Raw genomic sequence first — 21,382 nt, 5'->3', positions numbered from 1 at the left:
ATAGTTTGACTCATGTCCCATCTGTTAACATGGAGGAGGTGGGCTTTATGGCCTATACAGCAGCCATTCAGCAGGGGAAGATAGAGAGGGTTTGGCTTCACTTTTAGGGAGCTGTTATGTCGGCCATCTTTTTATACAGTCTATGGTCTCACTCATTAAAATCAGCAGCTTGGTCAGTGGCCCAATATGATGCTATAGGTCCCCCTCTAGAGTTATTTCTGGACGCTGACCTCAAGCTTGTTGTTTTCCTTTGTTGCTCGGTGTTGAAGTCCGGTTACATAGTATGAAGGGCGTGAAAGTTTTGGGGTGACGGTTTGGGGCAATGGATGGGTCAAACAACTGTGGGACTTTCATCCAGTATCTATGTGAAAATAATGTTGATGTTAGTTTTATACGTAACATGAGTTTGTTTCGTTAAATACAGTGTGTTCGTTGCGTAACCTAGAACAATGACTGTTTCCCTACATTAACCACATGTTAATGATTGGTGCATGACCCAAAGTCATAAAGTGTTAAAGCCAGTCAGCAGGGGGCGATAGAGAGGTTTTGGCTTTACTTTTAGGGGGCTGTCATGTTGTCCATCTTTTTTCACAGTCCATGGTACAACCAAATACATTTATACTACTATTTACTACTATAAGTTAATACTGCTGTAACAGCGCTGAGTGGCTACTCTTTAAAGCATAGCTAGCAGAGAGTTGGTTAGAATAAAAAATCCCTTAGTGGGCTCAGCAAAGGGTCAGGGCTTTAAAATGGTTTCATCCACAGTTACAAAAACAGACAAAAAATTAGCATTCACTTCACTTAAGACACTCCGAGCCTGACTCTGCTCAACTCCCTGTTGGTGAAGCAGCAAACTTTTCCACTGTGCCTCTTGCTCACAATCAGAAGAAAGGCCCTCTTCTGTTTTCATACACTTTGACAAGAAGGGAAAATAATGACAGGAACGTAGGGTGCTTTTCTTCTGGGAGAGAATCAAGTCGCATCACTTCAACTCTGAGAACACCAGGCGCTTCCTCTAAAGTGCCAGCAGCAGGTAGACGTAACGCGCCTGTGGCATGAACCAGCACGCAGCTTCAAACTCATTAAAAACAATTACAGGGAAAGGGTGCATCTCACTGTTTAAAATGTCTCCTGTGGGATCATGTCAGCGCCTTTAAAATAATGCAACATAGAGCATTTACAGGAAGTGTTGAATAATGTAAGCAGTGAGATGATGTGTGTTGTTGAGAAGTACTTGGGAGAGGAGTCTTTAGTTTAGGCTCGATCTCAGGGCATCTCATTGACCCGAGGGCACAGAGCTTCACAAACACTGCAGAGCTCCTTGCAACCTTCCCAGAGCCGGGGCTTATTTCTTACTTATTGCAGTATGTGTATAAATTTTACTCCTCTGTCAGAATGAAGGGAGAACTTCTGCAAAACACAAGGTTTCCCATCCGAGACATTTTCTGCCAATTACATCATTTATTTCTCCCACTTCTGAGTCTGAGAGGGATTTGCCATTTTTTTGCTGATATCCCCTGATGCCTGTCAGACTGTGCATTGAGCCTCTGCCTTAAGCTTTCCAACAGACACTGAAATATACATTACAGCTTTGTTTAGGATTTGTTTTACTTCCCTGGCAATTGTGCACATGATGTATGTGGCCGGTATGTTTTATTTATGCACAAGCCAGGCCTTATTCTACGCCCTCCTCCTGATTTTGCAGCACAATTAGAGGCGAAGTGTAAGAAATGATTCAGAGTGACTTGCAGCTAATGATGTATACATGCCATAGGTTTGTTTTTCTAATCCTGGGAACGTTTCCTGCTGTCCTTGTGGGAGAAACCACCTGCAAATGCATAAGTCATGAGATGTAAAGGAATATAAAGTAGGTTAGAACGGCTGCAGGTTATACAATCATTCTCCTTTTGTTGTCCTAACACTTGAAATCATTTGCTTGAAGTCAAAGTCTTCACCAGAAAGCTTCAGAGACCTTTGGCAACAATGGAATATTTTACTTTCACAATTACTTGCCAAAATAGATCAGCTTTTGTTGTGCTCAATTTTCTCCCAACTAAGACTTTCCCTCCTCAAAGTGAATTTTCTACTCCTCGGTGAGCAGCCCTTTTTCTATAAAAGTATGATAGAAATTGTCTGTGACAACCGCCACTCAAACTGAGCGGCCCATAACGACAAGAGAGCCAAGAACAGGCTTAATACTATTTATAAATCTCTGAAATGGCAGGGTTTGCAGTAAAGTGTGAAGGAATAAGGGATGGAGGGGAGGAGGTGGTGTGGTGTTTTTTTTTTCACCCCAAAGCTTCTTATGACCTTAGTGGTGCTCTGGTCTAAACATAGTCCCCCTCCAAACACAAAGGAGCCTTCCAATCCAGTGCATCCCCTAAACAAGCGTGCATTTTAATCACTGTCACAATGCAGCGCTGCAGTTTGTGATTAATGTGAAGAAGTTCTCTGATGAAAGCATCTATTTCTGTCTGTAATCAGTCATAGTTTTGATATTGTGTTCATCATCTGCACGCCAGTGTAAAAGTCTTCTCCCTTTCTGCAGAGTATGTTCATTAATTTTCCAAATGAAATATTTCTAATCCCAAAAATAGTTTTATCCTGCACACCATGATTTCAACTCTTGACTCTAAGGCTCTCTACTTTTCCAAGAGCACAGCAAGTGTTCAGTCCTACAACATCCAGTTCTAAGAAGTCCCAAAGGATTAGCCAGATTATTGAATCACGGTTTTAGATAATACCATCAGTTACAGTTTGCTTCGGAGAACAGATGCAAGAAGGGGCAATATGGCAATGCTGTGCATGTGCTAATGATAGCAGCAGACTTTTCCTCCGAAGAAGCAGATGCGGTGAAGTTTGAACAGCTGTCAAACGTGATGAGCGTGACACAAGCGCCTGCAGTGGAAACTGTGGGACTTTTCCTATGATATAGCGGCCTACACACCAGCAGAACATAGCAGATGACAAATCACACTATCTGTGGAACACCTGGCGCTTCTCTTTGAGACCAGATTCAGGGTGCAGAGGAATTATAATTTAATCAAATGCGGTGCACGCAGGTAAAGTGAGTACAACCACTCAAAGATTACTAAAAATGACGATAACAAAGAAATCACACAGGCAGCTTTGTGTCAGCTTAGATGTACTGTCGACTACGAAATGATGAAATATCCCGAAATATAGGCTTCACGTGATGCGGTCGTGGCGGCCTCAAATGTGACCAGTTCAGTCCTTTTGTCTTTGGTACTAAGGTGTCAGTATGAGGTGCAGATGTGTCATTATAATGCTCTCTTTAAGGGTCACTTCAGAAAAATACCACATATTTTATCAGTCACCTTTTGTGTCATCTGCCCATGCAGATAACCATGGTTTTGTGTGCTGAGATTTTGTCTCTGAGATTTATGCCTCCAACCCCAAAACAATGGAGGTGACAGTGTGACAGCTTTGTTTGTGCTGCTCAAAGCAAAAGAAAATTACATAATGAAAGACTCAACAAAAGCGTATCGTTCTAAAAACAGTGTTCCAGATACCCTCATGATCCACAGAGGAAGCAGCACTTGGAACTACATTTCCCTGAAGAAATGGATCATCCTTTGAGCCTTTCAAACTGCGCTCATGTGCAACTCATTTTCACTTATATGTGGGGTTATTACATATAGCAGGTTTAACATGCCAATTATATAACTAGTACAGACTAATCTTTTATTGTACTCTGTTGTTGCTGTACGTTTGTAGGAAAACATACTGAGGGATTTTCAACAGGAAATGAGACGTTGATTTTGGTCCAGAAATGAATATCTGATACGTGTAATTGTTGCACCTTCAACCTGTGGAGGAGTTGTGCATGAGACTCTGTGTGTCTCCCTAAACAAGAACTCCCGTCTACAGTTCAGTTCACACACTTCACTAAACTGAAACTTATACAGCGGAACAACATGTCTCATGCTCACCACTTTTTGCACCGCGTCTCTCTCTCTCTCTCTATCTCTCTCTCCCTCTCTCTCTCTTTCTCTCTCTCCCTGAGGGAGGGCAGGTTCGTTTTAATATTATACATACTAATATTAATTAATATCGCTGCCCGGATGTCTGTGGTTACAGTGGGACATTTGAAATGAAAACACCTCATCATCAAAGCGTGCGGTATCAAAAGTTATCCATCATAATTAATGGATAAAATAAAGGATCAAACCTATTTACTGCTACAGACACAAGTTACTGAGGTGGAGATAAAGACACAGAGAGTTCATTTACTAAAGTCATTTCTTCTTTTCAGTTTCAAGCACTGATGAAACATTCATAAGGCAGAGAGAGAGCAGATGAAGCAGAGAAATCATTCTGTCCTCACTCTCTGTCAACTAAACTACTCCGAGACAACGAGGAGATTTAATGACATGAATAATCATATCTTAAATAATGCGAGGAAAAAATTCAAATTAAATAAATTAAAAAGTTGTTGTCCCTCCAATGTTACAATGAAAACTCGTCCCTTGTCTGAAACTGTCCAACTGCTATTAAAATATTAGGTCCTATTCTAGCGGAAAGCTGCCTACAAAACTCCTGTTTAGAATGAGTACATTATAAAGACACAGCTGTTACCCTCAACAGTGCAGGCCGATGCATTGTCTCATATTGTAATATGTTTAAAAATGTGCTCTAGGCAGCCTTATATGGAAAATGTCTTTAACATGTAAATGAGATCAGATGCAAATCAATTCTGTCAAAAAAATTACTTCATTAATTGTTGAATTATTGTAATAATCGTTGTAATAATCCCTTAATCAGTAACACTTTATTTTAACGCCTTAATTTGCATCTATTAGCAGCATTTAAACACATTAATTATTCATAACACACGATTAGTCAGAAGACATTTTTTAACATGATTTTTTTATTTATAAAAAAAAAATAACTTTATGTGAAACACTTGAATCGGATAAATAAAACAGTTAATGCATGCTTGATTATATAATGCACAGCTCTGCTTGTGTAACTGTCACATACAGCAGATACATGAAGTGTCTTTTAATTCAGAAACTTTGATTCATGTCTGATTTCCTCTTCTTCCCTCTCCCTGGCTGCAGAGAAAACTCCTCCTCCGCTGATAGCTCATGAAAAAATGTAGAAGACCTTGAGACCTATTTTATTTTTTATCAGGCAAACTGTTATTTCCAAGGTCAAGAATGGAAACTCTACAATTTTTCATGAGTTCTGATCACAGTGACTTAAACATGTGCATAAACAGTACACCATTTATAGTGTTTATGCTGTTTATACACTGCTTATAAATACTAAATCCTGGGTGTGATGAATTAACCATGGAGAAATATCAAACATTTGCTGGTTTCATCATCTCCACTGTGAGGATTTACAGCTGCTCCATCTTATAAAGAGAATCCTGAGTTTCAAACTGTGCCAGGAATGAGCAAGTGGAAGATGTTTTAGAGCTGAGTGATAAATCAATCTATCAATTAATTTTAGTTGATGGTTTGGGACATTGACCTAAAGTTAATATTTAATTAATAGACAATTACTATATGAGGCCCCCACTTCTTCCCCGGGCTCATGTATGTCACCCAAGAATTGCTTAAGACCCAGAGTGTCAAGTTTCAGGAATTAAACAAAAAGGCAGAGGATGCAGACTTCAATGTTTATTCTTCTTAATTCCAACAAAAAGACAAAAAAAGGAAAACCACAAGGCAGAGCAAAAGGCTTACTGTGGGATCGAGGCAAGCGGAATAATCAAAAGGAAAAGGTCCAACCAACAAACCAACAAAGGGAGAAAACACAAGGAGAGTCCACTGAGATAAATCTTAAAGGGGACCTATTTTAGCTGTGCAATCAATTTTCTGTTCTAATGTGTTTTTGAATCACATTGTTTGTAAAGTTTGTTTCCTTTTAAAAATTGTATACATTTTTTAATTTCATTATTTTTCAGAGCCGTTTGCCATTCAAAGGTCAGACCTTAGTTACAAAGTAAAACAGGAAAAGATCGAACCAATGAAATACAAGTGAAATACATGACAAGAACACAATAAAATAAAAGCAAAACTAAACAATAACAACACATGACACAGAGAAACTGTCAACATGGTGGCATTGAAGTGATTTTGTCTTTCAGCATCTGACCTCGATCAAACCTCCATCCTCATCCGCAAAGTCTGACACAACTACAAGCCACAGCGTCACTTCTTTTTTACAGCATCTAAAAGAAGAACTTAACGGGTCATTAATGCGCCAGCAGCACCTGCTAGAAACCTGCCAACTTTAACCACAGAGAATCGCTCCACACCACATGCACTAGTTATATAATATTATAAAAATAAAACTTTGAAATAGAAAAATAATATTCAGTTGTAGGAAGCTTATTAATGTAATTGCAGACTCAATGGGTTGTTCTATAATGATAAGAGCACTATGATGAACTGAAGCATCTTCAGAAGCTCAGCGGCGTGTTTAAGCTTTTACAGTAAATCTGTGGATCTCCTTCACCTCACGTTCCCACCTGACAAGCTGCCACCGCTGACTCTGCCGCGTCCTCTTACAATTACAAGATTAATGGACAGGGTGGATTTTGGTTCACAGGAATTAATTGCTTCTCATTTTACTTCCGTGCCCCGACAGATGAAACAATCAGGGCAGTAAACCTGGTGGTGATTCTTGTCAACACGAGTGCAGATGCAAATTAATAGATGCTCAACAGGCCATAACTTCCCACAGCAGTGTGGGCAGGTTCAGGACAGAGAGGATGTGCACAAAGCCCGCGCAGAGTTACAGCAATAAAACAGCGTTTTGTTGGTTTCTCCTTCACCTGATCTCACAGTTAATGTCAACGTGTTAGCGTGCATCTTAATGTGTCGACATTTACTGTCGACTCCACGAAACAACTCCGATCTTTTACTACAGACAGGAAGCTTTAGATTTCAAATGAGACCTGTTGTGTTTTTGTTGCCTTGTGTCAACCTGGGGGTTCGTTTCAGAAAGGTGGTTCAACAAACCCTCAGTCTAACCCTGGACTATGGTTTGATTTACCCTGAGCTGAAAGTCACTGGCATTTTGGTTTCAGAACGAGTTGAGTAGGTTCAGCCGGAGCTTAGTGCATGCACGCTGACTATAAAAGGCCAGCATCAATGGAGCCCCGATACCACCATTCACTATGGCAACGGTACACAAAAAGAGGTCCTCCTACGTCACACCAGTGGAGCTCGAAATCCTCAGGCAAACGTTCAGCGAATACGAGCATGTTTTTAGAAAAATAAAGTGACACGGCTGCAGCTGCAAAAGAGAGAGAAGCGGCGTGGGAAGAAACTGCTGCTCGAGTGAACGCGTAAGTTTGAACTGGTCTATTTATTTAAAATTTAATCACAACTGGAAGCAAAAATTTATATTAATTTAGGAGCAATGCAGCGGGAGAAAAACGTACATGGAAGCAGTAAAAAATAAAATACCAGAACATCATTCAAAGGTGCGGCTCAGGCAGAACAGGCTCATGGCTGAACCTCACTTCAATCATATTTTAAATATTAAACAATTAACATAATGCTAATTTCACATACGGTATGTCCACCTAAATCCTGTTTATTGATTAAACTGAATTGTTTAAAATATTTCCGATAACTATTTTGTAATTCTGTGTTCGTGGGAAATGAAGAGGACCAAATAAATGATCATTTGTCTTATCTGAGGGCTCTCTGCAGTGGTGGTGGAAAATCTACAAACGATGACTTTGACTCAGATTTGTCTTTTGATTATTTTATTATAATTATAAAAGACTTTGTCAAAGGGGTCAGAGCAGCACAGAGACGCAACGTTTTCATTTTATACGGTAACCGCTCAAACGCGCGTGATACGGGCTGAATGAATGAGGAAGTCAAATGAGGGATTTATAGCCTCGTGGGAGGAGACAGAGTGAAACTCTGAGTTTCCTGAAGAAAACCTGCTCTCGACCAGGTTAGGTTTCCCCTCATTTCAGCCCAAGGTTTTCACTAAACCCGCTTTCTGACACAGTCCCCTGGTTTGGTCCACAAACCATTAAGACAAGTCAAGCACCATATTAAAATGAAGTTGACGTAATGACATTTTATAATTCATACCGTAGTTTCTTGTGCAGTAAGCTATAGCTCCACAGTGTAATTAACCTTACATTTATATCGCTTTAAGTAAAAAAAAAAGAGAGGAAATTAGTGGTGGTCTGTGTTTGGCCACAAAGAGACCTTGAATAATGTATGGCTGCTTATAGTCACATTTTTAATAGATCAAGTGATGTGCAGGATTTTAAAGGGGCTGTAGTTAAGAACAGACAGATAATTATCACCGTACTCCACAGTTCCTCTCACCTCTTACTGAGGCTGAGGTTGATTAATATTCACTTAAAAATATAGTAAACTGTGTATAATAAAAAATACTATGTGCAGTTTGGATTCATGTTGAGTTGAATTCAACAAATATCAACAATTTAGTAGTAGATTTTAACTGAATTTTCTGTGAGTAAAATAAGCTGTGAATTACTGAGTAGAATCTAGTTGTTTTTATTAGGAACATCACAATTGCAGAAAATTGATCAATTTTACTCTGTTTCCCAAAGGTAAGACCTGTTTAATTGTTGTTAGTTAACAGAAAATTATAACCAAGTTGCTGTAACACTTGATAATTGTTTTTTGGCTGAGTTACCAGACAAACAGCCAGAGCTTCTAACTCCACTCCACCTTAACAAGCTAGCTAGAAAGTTCTGTTAGCTGATCCAACAGAAATGCTCATGCAGGAACAAACGTTGTTGCTTTCAGAGGTGAGTCATTTTGTGTTTCGTTTAGTTAACTGCACTTGTTTCATCAAGCAAACTGACATAACATTTTTAACGGCAGTAACATGTTTACTAAAGCAGTACTTTTCTGCATTAGTAGCGACATCATGGAAGTTCAGGTTGGTTTCATCTCATCACATTGTTCAAAGAAGAGTTATATCCTCATCTAGTTTTTAATATGGCTATATTTTATATTGTCGGCAGTATGTTTTTTATTTAACTACACCCATCAGGATAGATTGTCGTAAAAAGCTGGACAAAGGTGGAAACAGCTAGTCTGGCTCTGTCAGAGCATAACAAAAGTTGCATTCAACTACATACAGCTCACCGATTACCAAGTCATGTGTTGTTTGATTAATCCATACAACAAGCAAGGTTTAAAATGTGGTTATAAAAAACAGGGTTTTTTTTCATCAGCTTTATTTCTTTCTTTATTTCTTGTCTCTTCCACCTGGTATATATATAGCTGTAGTTTTGATGAGTCATTAGCGTAATCGTTGTTTTCTCTGAAAGTGTGTGCCTAGGTTTATTTAGGAATTCTTAATTGCTACTAGAGAAATGGAAGGTGTTTTTTAATGCTTGCCATCTTATTATTTGTATAAGTGAATTGTATTGATATTCGAATTGGGTCCTTTCCTGGCATGTAAATATGCTTTTTTAAGTGCATTATGTCTGATTTTTGCTAAGACACTGAAGGGGTTGTGTAATGTTCTTGAGCTATAACAGCCACAGGTTGTCTTGTCCAGAGGTTCACCATGATCCTAAATTAATTTAGTTCATGTTAAATTATGACCTTTATCTTTGGCTGTACAGTCTGAGCTACACAATCTTTCTTGCTATTCCAGGATATTGACGAAGAAGTGTGTCTGAGGACCTTGCTGTACAAAGCATGAAGATCTACAACATCAAAGCAATGTGAGGACATCGGCATCATGGTAGAGGGCGTGAAAGTTCTGACTGGTTTGGGGAACTTTCCAAGGGCTTGCGCAATGTTTGTTGGGCTGACATATGCAGTGAATCTTGCCTATCCAAAGGAGTTCACGTACACATTCAAACTATTTTAGAAACTCCTTCTTGAGCTGGACAGTTCAAAGCTGTCCCCAAATGTGAACAGCCTCAAGAATAAACTTTTTACTTTGATTCTTCAAGTGTCCCTTGTCTTAAGCTAGTAGCTAAGTCATATTTGTTACATTACCCCCAAGGCTTTGTCAAATGCTGCAGTTCCAGTGATGCAGAGTTGTTCAGAAAAACTTTGAGCGTAGTGGCATCATGTTTTTTTTACCTAATGTTGGCGCAGGCAGCTTTTCTTGTTCGTTGTGATTCTACTATGTACACCTGGGATGAAAACAAGACATATTTTATTTTACAAATTTGAATCTCTACAAATATATGTGATGGGCATAAGTCATTTTGCGGTGTTAGTTAATAAATATGGACCTTTGTATATTTTTAAGTCACAACATTTATTTCTATAGTCTGATATTTAAATAAGCTAAACAGTGTATCACAGATTAAACATTATTAAGGATTCATCAACATAAATGACTATTACATTGCAAGCACAGTATACCCCTATTAGTACACGAGCATGCATTCTGTCTGTTGTTTTACAGCCCCTCCCTCTGTTTTATGATTGTGTTTTGGCATTTTGCATTTGAAAAACATGTTTTAAAAAGTGACACAAATAAATGCTAACCTGCCGTTCATTTTATTCCACCATCATCAACAACAGCCCCGGTAACTCCAAACAACTTTTCTCGACAATAAATCACCTTCTCAAACCGCCTTCACTTGCCCACTCTGAGACCACAAAGGAGAGGTGCAATATGCACATCCCTTTTTTCAGACAAAAAGTTGATAACATTCGTTCACACCTCTCCGCCACTGCTGTCCTGCCTCTCACAACTACCGATCCACCATCTGAGACTGTCCAGCCTCTTTGTTCCTTCTCCGTTGTCACTCAGAAGGAGGTGGAGGATGTCATCAGAAACATGAAGCCAACCACCTGTGCTCTGGACCCTTTTCCTTCAGCTCCGCTGAAGACAAACATCTCTGCCATCTCTCCATTCATCACCAAGATCATAAACCACTCCCTCCTGGCCGGCCATATCCCACCTGCATTAAAAACTGCTGTCATCAGACCACTACTGAAAAAACCCACCCTGGATCCAGAAGTATTCTCCAACTACAGGCCCATTTCCAATCTTTCATTTCTGTCTAAGGTTCTGGAAAAAACAGTTGCAGCACAACTTCAGGATCACCTCAAACATAACAACCTCTTTGAGAAGTTTCAGTCTGGTTTCCGCCCTGGCCATAGCACAGAAACAGCCTTGGTCAGGGTCACCAATGACCTCCTGATGGCAGCAGACACCGGTTCCCCATCTCTACTCATCCTCCTGGACCTAACAGCTGCTTTTGACACAGTTGATCACAACATCCTCCTTCACCGTCTGAAATACACCATTGGACTCTCCGACAATGTACAAAACTGGTTCACCTCATATCTGCCCGACAGAACCGAATACGTCGCCCTGGGCAAAGCAAGGTCACACACCCACAATGTCACCTGCGGTGTCCATCAGGGCTCGGTGCTGGGCCCCACCCTCTTCACCCTCTATCTGCTCCCCCTGAGCAATCTCATCAGCAGGCATGGGGTTTCTTACCATTGCTATGCTGATGATAGACAGCTCTACCTACGGACAACCCCCACTTCTCCTTCTCCCCTGTCAACATCCGCACTCACCACCTGCCTGGAGGAGATAGAGGCGTGGATGAAGCTCAACTTTCTTCAGCTGAACAGGTCCAAAACAGAAGCCATCCTAGTTGGCACACACATCAGCTCCGCTCTTCCACCATCACCAGTATCACCTTCTCCATCCCCCTTTCCACATCTGTCACCAACCTGGGTGTTAAAATGGACCCCCAACTCACTTTTGACATACACATCAAACACCTCTGTAAAACATCATTCTACCACCTCAGGAACATCGCCAAACTCCGTCCAATACTCACCCTGGCAGATGCAGAGAAGCTCGTTCACGCCTTTGTCTCCTCCAGGCTTGACAACTGTAATGCACTTCTCAGCGGCATCTCTGGAAAGAGCATCCAGAGGCTGCAAAATATACAGAACAGCACTGCACGGATCCTGTTAAGGGTCCGCAAATATGACCACATCACCCCCTTTCTAAAATCCCTTCACTGGCTCCCTGTCCCACTCAGAATTGAGTACAAGGTCTCCCTCCTCACTCATCAGTGCATTCACGGACATGCCCCCCAATACCTGAAAGAACTCCTCACCCTCCAGACCTAGTAGTACCCAGAACCAAGCTCCGCACTATGGGTGATCGGGCCTTTTCCTCTGCAGCTCCGAGGCTGTGGAACACCCTCCCCGACCACCTGAGGGCCCCACAGACTGCAGATGTTTTAAAACGGGACCTAAAAACGTATCTTTTTAAGAAAGCTTTTTGCTAGGTGCCTTTTATAGGCTCTGCTTTTAACACATAAAAATGGTCTTGTTTTATCTTTCTTCTCTGTAGCACTTTGAGATTCCTTAAATATAAAGTGCAATACAAATAAAATGTTTTATTATTATTATTATTATTATTATTATTATTTAAAGCATTGTCATCTGTTTTTGTGATCTTGGGTTAAGTGTGCCACCAAAAAAGCAAAGTATTGAGTGGATTAGACTTGTAAAAATTGTGGCAAAAAGTGACATTTAAAACTATTTCATACAAATTTAAACTATCTAAACAATGAATATAGTTACCTTTGAATTAAGAATCACAGTGTAAATATGTTGGATTGAGCAAAAGTGTAATTGTGTGAAAAAAGGTAATTTATTTTATTTAGTGAATCCAACTGATTTCAATCCAGATATTTTGTAAATCTAAATCAATTTTAACCAGCTGATTAGTAAATATAAATCAATTTTACTTGTTAAATTAATTTTGATTTGCTCAATATTTTTTACAAAATCTAAATCTAAACTGTTTCTCTAAGTAAAATACGCTTATTTTTCTTGGTTTAAATTTGGTTACATTATGCAATACTTTCTAATCAAAGTTATAGAACTTAACATTTAATCAATGATATAATGTGTCACTTTGTTGCCATATTTTTTTTAGGTAAACAATGGTAAGACTTTTTACGGTGCATATTGTGCTTTAATGACCCCAATTTGACAGATTGTGTTACTCTCACCAGTCTCAGGGTCATTTCAAGTGTGAAAAAAACAAAAATACACGTGCTCAGCACTAAATGGCGTGAGAAAGTGAGTTAGGCCACTGTGAGCGTTTAGCTGCTCAAGAGCCAGATATTTTCCCCAGGAGTTTGTGGAGACAAAAAAAAAGATATAGGCCTTCATTCATCCCTCACCAGAAACTGAAACCCCAAAACAAAAGAATGGTGTCGAAATATTTCTGCTCAATTTGTAGTGTCCTCTTCTGTGTGTATAGTAACTGCAAGCGCCTCTGCCCAGGGTAGAAGACCATCGCTTTGGTCACGGCTGGGGAAAAGACAACATAAGCGGCCATGATGACCTCCGCTGGCCTGCTAGCAACAGCACAAGACTGGTAAAGTTGACCTGGGGAAACAACTGAAGTTTCTAGAAACTGTGGCCGTAACAATGTCAAGGCAACACATGGTCATTCTATTAGAACTCACCGTTCCCTGGGAGGGCCGCATCGACAAGGCCAATGAGAGGAGGAGGGCAAAGCACACAGACCTGGTTGAAAAGTGCAGAAAGAACGGGTGGCGAGCGAGGTGCGAGCCCATTGAGATGGGTTGCAGAGGGCTCGCAGGCCAGTCCCCGGGTCGCCTGGGTGAGGGTGTATGATTGTTGACCCGAAACACCCAATGACCCAAGGTAACATCACTGATGATGTGTCCAGGTGCATCCAAAGAAAAAGGCCTTGTCAGCCCCTCACGTCTTATTCTGCCAGGTCTGTTGCTTGAGTTCAGCAGGTATTAGATTTCAGTAGAGTCATGTTGGCCTCTTTTTAAAGAGCCCTCTAACTTTAATAATTTGCCAGATTTAGTGTATTTTGCTTTTGTCAACCCATTTTTAAATTAATAGCCTTATTTTTTTAAACTTTGAATCAGTGTTCCTTTGCGCCTTTACCGCCAATCCACTGCAGATACACGCATTTTGCAAAATTGATCATTTAAAACAAAAGAAAAAAATGTTCTTCTCCGATATGACATCTGAATCAGTAAACATCTCTCAATCCTGGGGGGGTTTCACAGATCGTACACAGATTTATGTTCATTCAAAGAGTCTATGGTTACAGCTCATCCATGTCATGTTCATTTTGACGATTCTGAATGTACAACTAAGGGCTTGAAAAGGAAACAAGTTTTTGTTATGTGAGAATAACAGATGATATCAACTGACATAAAAGGAATGAAAAATTAAATTGTGATTTATTTTGCAGTATGACACAGACATAGTTTTTCTATAGACGAAATACAAAGGAGTGCAGGTAGATAAAGGCCACTGTATTTCAGATAATAAAGGCAAGAAAACAATAAATGTCCTTTGACTTTTGCATGTATTTTAGAGAGACCTTGGTTTTACCTGCATTATAATACTGTGCAGCCTTTAATTTGGTGTGTAGTCTGAAACATTTCCTCCCCACTCCGTGGAGTCTTCTGGGCTCGCTCGCTCCGGCCTCTGCAGTGTTGGGGAATGTCAAGGATCCTCTGAGCCATTTTGAGTTTCCTGCGTTGGATATTGGCAAACAGCTTGCCTCTGTGAGTAAGGATAACCTTCCATTTGATCAATCCTGCACCCGTCTCTAAGACTATACCCTCCAATAAATCAATAGCCTGGATGTGTTTGTCCTGGTGCTTTCTATTCTCCTCCAGCCCTTCCCATCCGCTCCTTTCCTGAACTACCTTTCTTTCCTCCTGCTCTCAACACGTCCCCTTTAATATCCACATCCCTTTGTTCTTCTTTTACATCTTGTTTTTAAGCATATTTGTAAAACATGATCTAAAAGCGGATGCAAATTGCGTCCTCTGCTAATTTGTCATGATACAGTATTTCACAGAATTTCCCAGTGTTTGTCATCAAACACTACTTCACACTTGGCTGTCTGTTGTGGTTAATTTTGTCGAGAACAAAGGAAACTTTCTGTACGCAGCACCGAGGGAAAAGCCTTTTTGGACTATGAAAGCTACAAGATATGGAAAAGCAAACACAGAGGGAATTTGATTGAGAGTCGGGACAAGTGGCAATTTATCATCAAACAATGAAGTAAGTCAGAGAGAACAACAGGACTTAGGGTGTTAGCGTTAATATTTTTCCATTAAGATTATTCCAGCCCGGAGAAGAAACACATTTTCCCCTTTAATTTCATGTTAGAACAGAGTCATTATTTTGTAATACTCACAGGAACAAGTTTGTAGATGCCGCAATTAAATTTCCTGAACAAAACACTTTTGGTGCGGCTGTGCGATCCCTGCAGGATTTCTGGTCGCCTTCTCTCGCTCCTAGATTCAGTGGAAGGGGGTGCTTTCTAATGACTTCAAATAATCTCACAGCCACATATACCAATTATTAATTAGAAACTGGAAATCCCTCTGAGATGTCGTCTTGGTGCAAGAAAAAAAGAGCTAGGTAGTCCCATAGTTGCCAAGCTGCAAGCCATTTCAAGAAGATCTTCAAATGCAGGCTTTACTGCCAAGTATCCACCAGAGAGGTATGGATAGAAAAATCAAAGAATCTTTACTCAGATTATCTGCTGTAGGCCGTATATGCACAGTGACACTGTCACATGGGCTGCTACTCCTGGGGTGTAGTTACACAAGCTGCTGCTAACCTGCTAAACAACTTCCTTTTACAGCATCATTCAAATTCTCCAATGTCAAGATTAAAGAGATAAATTGAAAGTCATAAAAATCATGATAAATAATAATAATTAAAAAATAGCACAGATGAATCAATGATTGTTTTAACCTGCAATAACTGATCTTGTTGCCTGTTTTTCAGGAGCAGCAGAGAAAAGCTGTTGAGGACAGCTTTACCATATCACCACAGTCGAGAGTCAAACTGTCAGGGTCCTAGTCTGTCTTCCCCGTGTTTCCCTGTGTTTCCCCTCCCTTGTGTGCCTGTATGTTCTCTCTTTGTGTGTCAGTAGGAGCTGGGCGTGGCCTTGCTGACTTCATTCTCAGAACAAGCCTGCACACCTGCCGCTCATCAGCTAATCAAGCCACCTACACTCAGCTCTGTATAAAAGCCTGGTTGAGACAGTCATTCCTCGCCAGTTCGTCCGTTCACCACATGTGGTATTCGACCAGGCTGCTCTTTGCAAGATTTTTGAAAGCTTTTTGACGATTTATTTGTCGTATTGACTCTGTGTCTTTTGTGCTTAGATCCACCTTCTCCTGCCATCTCCACCGTCTCCGCGCCCGGCTCGTGTCCTCAAGCCACTCTGGTCTGCCTTGCCCTGCTCAACTTCAGCCTTTCAGTTTGGAATAAATTACCTTTTTTCAACCTGCATTTCCAGTGTGTTTTGCTGTTTGTACGTGGGTCCAACCTTTTGGTTACATTAAAACACAAACAGTTGCCTTTTTACATGAGACAACAGCCTGTGTTCACTCACAATTTCTTAAAGACGGCAGCTTGACACAGTAGGTACCCCTATATTATAATTCGTGTCCTCTATTCTGATATAGTGTTGAAGTCAGCTGAAGTTGTATGAAGAGCTCAAATCATGGGTCCAACAAACACAGGACTTTCATCTGGGAGGCTGGGGTTCAAGTGCACTGTGAAAAGTTACATTACTTGTGTTGGTACACAAATTCTTATTTGAAGTTGTAATCTCAAAGATCGTCACCTTTGGCGATAAACGGTAATAGCGGGAGCACACTTCCCAGATAGCCAGACAGTGCTGCATGTGTGACGTCCACGGTTGGCTCCAGTTGTAACTCTTGATTTTCCTGGCTGACGGTTGCTTTCCTTTTTAGACTGTTTGCCTTCATCTGAGCGTCCAATTTGTTTCTTTTTCTCTGGATTTTCACTTATTGTTGAATTTGTATCTGTAGTCACTGATCTTTTCTTTGTTTGTTCAGCCATAGTAGATTACTGTTGACTCGCAACACTTGCAGAGACCGGAAAAGCAGCCACTTAGCTCCGCCTACCCTCTCTGGCAGACCAACCACTGCTGGGTGATGTAAAACATACCTGCTATAAAAAGCCATACTTCCCAATTAGTCATTTCTTCCTATTATCTCCCTATTTCACATTGGTGATACCAATCAAACGGGTGTTCCTCAACCTCTATGTGGGATATGTGTCATAAGACCTGGCAACCCAACTGGAGGCAGCGGCAAGCATGAGCAAACCACTCTACCTGGCGTGCATGCGTCACTCAGTCCTCACTGCAGCGGCAGCTCACTACCTCTCTACGGCTTTGCTGTCCTCTCTCTCTTACTAACACACACACTTAATACTTTTAATCCAAATGTCATAAAATAATATCAGAAAGCTTTATTTTGAAAACTCAAACCAGGTGTTTCTTACTTACTATTGCTAACTGTATTGCTTTATTCTGAAACTGCATGCTGCACATCTATTATTGCCAACATGAAGGCAAACCAAGCGCCAAACTGAAGCCAGAGTGGTACCTAGATAGTCGTATTCTGAAGCTTAGGGCCACAGAAGTTTGGAGTCTGGCATTGTGTTTCACTTGCTGTCAGTTTCTGACCAGCTGGCAAATGTAAGTCCAAAATTCACTCGGCTTACATTTTTTTGGTCTGTACCAGCTCCTGGGGGAAATATGTGGCTCCCTGGCTACTTAATGCTCCTCTATGTACACCAGCTAGTCACTAACTGTGTCTGTCTGCTTCTTGGTGCTGGGCAGATAATGTACAGTGGATATTTCGAGCTTTTATAAAAAAAGACACTGTATGAGCAGTGAGAGTGAACTAAAAAAGTAAAGTTGCAGGAGGAACTCATTAAAAAGGTCCTTAAAGCTGAGGCAAGCCGCAGACTCTCTGTAGGTTAATCAGTACGAGCGACCTTTTTGTCATGTTGTTTTTTAATAAAGATAATGATTATAGCCTTTTGATTTAGGTTGTATTAATAAGTGTGTAACAGCTCTGTAGCTCTTGCTGTGGTGTAAACCAGGATTTAGAGGCAGCAGGGAAGAGATGTGGCTTTTATATAAGAGGCAGGCACACACGCTTTGCTTTACACTTTCACACACTGTCCACCTATATGTCACTTTTAGTATGTTCTAAATAGTTTGTGCACTTCATAGCGTTTCTAATTTAAGAGATGTGTATTCGATCATACTTAATGTACAGTGGCATTATTGTGATGAAAGAAGCATTGACATAATTTCACTGAAAAGGACTATACCTCGGCACATTTAATTGATCTATATGTTGCTGTAGCTGTTACATCACTGTGCAGGTATCTCTCCAGTCTCCACTAAAGGTGTTTGATTGTTTCCAGAAGCCTACATTTAGTGAAAACCCACCATATCCTGCCACTGACAGAGTATTCTGGGTTACGTATAGTTGTGTTTTGTGCAAAAGCAGTTCAGCAGTTAATGTACATCCATTCCATACAACTGATACTTTAAAGGACATCATCAATTTTCAGTGGTGACCTTATTAAAATGCTGAATTGTGCAAAGGATGTCACTGATAGTTATGGAAATGGCAAACTAAGTCCTGTGAAGCCGTTTCTCGCTGTGCTCTCACAGAGATTTTGTTGGTCAGTTTATCAGTTTTGCAAATGCTATTTATTTATTTATATGTATTATTTCATTTGAAGACCCCCTCGAGTGAAACTCAAGAGTTTAACCTTGTCATCATCTCCATGTGGTGTTCTTCATGTGCTACAAGACATATCAGGGACAACATCAGCAGTCATCTCCATGGCTGGGCCTGTCTGCTTTTAAACTGTAGTGTACCAAGGACAGGCTGAACAACACCTTTTCAGATTGGCAGGTTTGAGACGTCACAAACCTGAGGAGCCAATCCTGTTAATGGACGGGGTGACGCTATGCATGTCATTATTTGGCACTATGGCAACCACTTCGGCAATGTGCGAGCCAGCTGTAACCATCATCATAATTTTCTCACTACTGACTACTTACGTTAACGCAACTACTACTAATTACTTTTTGAAGCCAGCTAAGTTTCAACAAGTTGCAACTAAACGATGGCAGAGACGTGTTTTGTTTTAAAAACAGAAGGGGGGGGGTGTAGTTTGCATTGTGGGCGGGGCCTATGCAGATTCAGGAATTTATAATGAGGGAGAAGGAGGAAATGGCTTGACTTACTTTGCAGAAAAAACACATCAGACACAATTTATTATTTCAAGCAGAGCATTTAATGTGTTTTAAAACATGACTGGAGCTGGTCCTTAAGAAAATCATTAAACAATTTAACCTTAATAAAGTAATACTTTTCTTTATAAACAGGATTTAATTTGAAATATATAATTTTCAAATATAAACTTTAAAACCTTCTCCGTCTCTGAGTGTGTAGTCTGGTCTGGGCCCCATGCATACATTTCTTCAGCCTCTCCAGGTTTACACTTATAGAACCTTCCAGCTTCTATAATCCTTTGTCTCTCATCAGTAAGGAAATTCATGCGACCCGTCATTTATCTGTGGCCTTTTCGACAAACGGCAGAGCTCATCTCTCATCCTCGTTAACCAAGTGGCTAGTCTTCTTAATGAGCACTATTAAAGGTAAAGTGTCATTACAGCAGCACTCTGTCTATTCATTACAACCATCAACGTCTATCGATGTCAATCTTCATCTAATCATAGAACTCTTCAGCTGGCACTTGTCTTCATATGTAACCTCCCTCTCACATTACGCTGCATTAATGTCAAATTGCTTCCTTTTTGGCACATTCACTTTTTGCTATTGTATATCCTAAATGCTCTTAAGTCATCACAGCTGTCAGAGAGGCAGGCGGAGATGGAGAGAGTGATGTTCAGAAGTAGAGTGGGTCCAAGTCCTCATGTAACTTTGTCTGAAGTGCCAGTTTCCATAAGGAGCTGTCTCAGAAACTCAATGCAGTTTAGAGAGACAGACTCACCTTTAATCAAATCAATGACAACAAATGGGTTTGTCCATTTCAGCTAACAGGGGCTGTCTGGATGTCTACTTTAGAAGTTACAATCTTGAGTTGGTGACTTGTGGCTTGTTGAGCTAACTTGAATAGGTTTGAAGTGTCAGAAAAAAAAGGTACAATACAGATACAAAGAGGATAAGAAATGTTGTCAGAGTAGACTGTGTTTAACTTCCGTGGTGTCCAGACATTCCTCCGCAGATTATATAACCACTCTCTTTCCATACTGTGATATTAAAGTGGGTTTATTTGATATATATATAGGTATTACCATTTGAATAGCTTATTTGTTCCAAGGTCGGGGCTTAAGTGATGGTAACATTAGTCTGTTGGTTTACATGGATAACCAGCCGGTCTTATGTGCAAGGTCTGAAATATTGGTGCTTTGTCACAGCCGTGGGACTGTTACAGATGCACAAGGTCCCCTTCAGCTTCTGCATGACACACACCAGACTCTCAACGAGCTGTAGTGTAACCCTGCTAAACCTTTGACCGTATATAAAGATGGACGACACCAAAACACCTCCAGAGCGGACACTGCCATTTTGCTCATTTGGAGTGCAGTAGAGATTGACTGGTGAAGCTGCATTATAAACGTATCGCCCCTTCTGCTAACTAAAACACACATTTAACTTGCTGAAAAAACGTTGCAGAGCCCTCAGGTGGGCTCAGTCGGCAGCAGAACAGCTTCTTTGTGTTGGTCTGAAGCAGATATTAAAGGTGATAGAAAGTTCAATGACTGTAGTGTGAGTGTTAACTATGTCTCCTCTAACCAGTCCTCCTCTACTTTGCTAATCCGGATCATATTGGCTGAGGGGGCTGTATTTGTCAACAGAGCTGTCAATCAACCTTTTTTACAGCATCAAATAACTCATTAAAACTATATTTGTCAGAAAAATGAACACTTGGATGTCAATCAGCATGATAAGAACTAACTATAACGACAGAAATCATGTTTGAGAAAAATGTATTTGATGTGTATTTTGATTTTATAGTTTGACTCATGTCCTATCTGTTAACATGGAGGAAGCGGGCTTTATGACCTATACTGCAGCCAGTCAGCAGGGGGCGATAGAGAGGGTTTGACTTCACTTTTGGGAAACTGTTTTATACAGTCTATGGTTTAATGTTATGTTTTTTTGCCTAAATCTAACTCAACGGAACATTTGAGAATAATCACGTGTTAGAAGAAACTTCTGCGTCTGAAAAGGACGCCAAATGAGTCTGACAGAGCGTCTGTATTTGATGACTTGTGATGAGAAGACATTGGTATAGTCAAAAAAGTTTGCATAGAAATGTATGATCCTCATCAGTATTTTGTGTCACATACATTTAATTTACTATGGATAATAAAACACGACATCACAGTCAAGATGGTCGTCACATGACTCCATAGATCTAGTGCTGGTCTTGGTGACACTTACCATGTAGCACTGTAGTAGACGAATAAGAAACTTGGTGGTCTCTGTTAATAATTG

The sequence above is a fragment of the Semicossyphus pulcher genome, unplaced genomic scaffold, assembly GCF_022749685.1.
Source record: "Semicossyphus pulcher isolate SPU_LCO1_2020_fin unplaced genomic scaffold, fSemPul1.0.p SCAF_1, whole genome shotgun sequence".
Classification (NCBI taxonomy): Eukaryota; Metazoa; Chordata; class Actinopteri; order Labriformes; family Labridae; genus Semicossyphus; species Semicossyphus pulcher.
Note: the sequence above shows the minus strand (reverse complement) of the source record.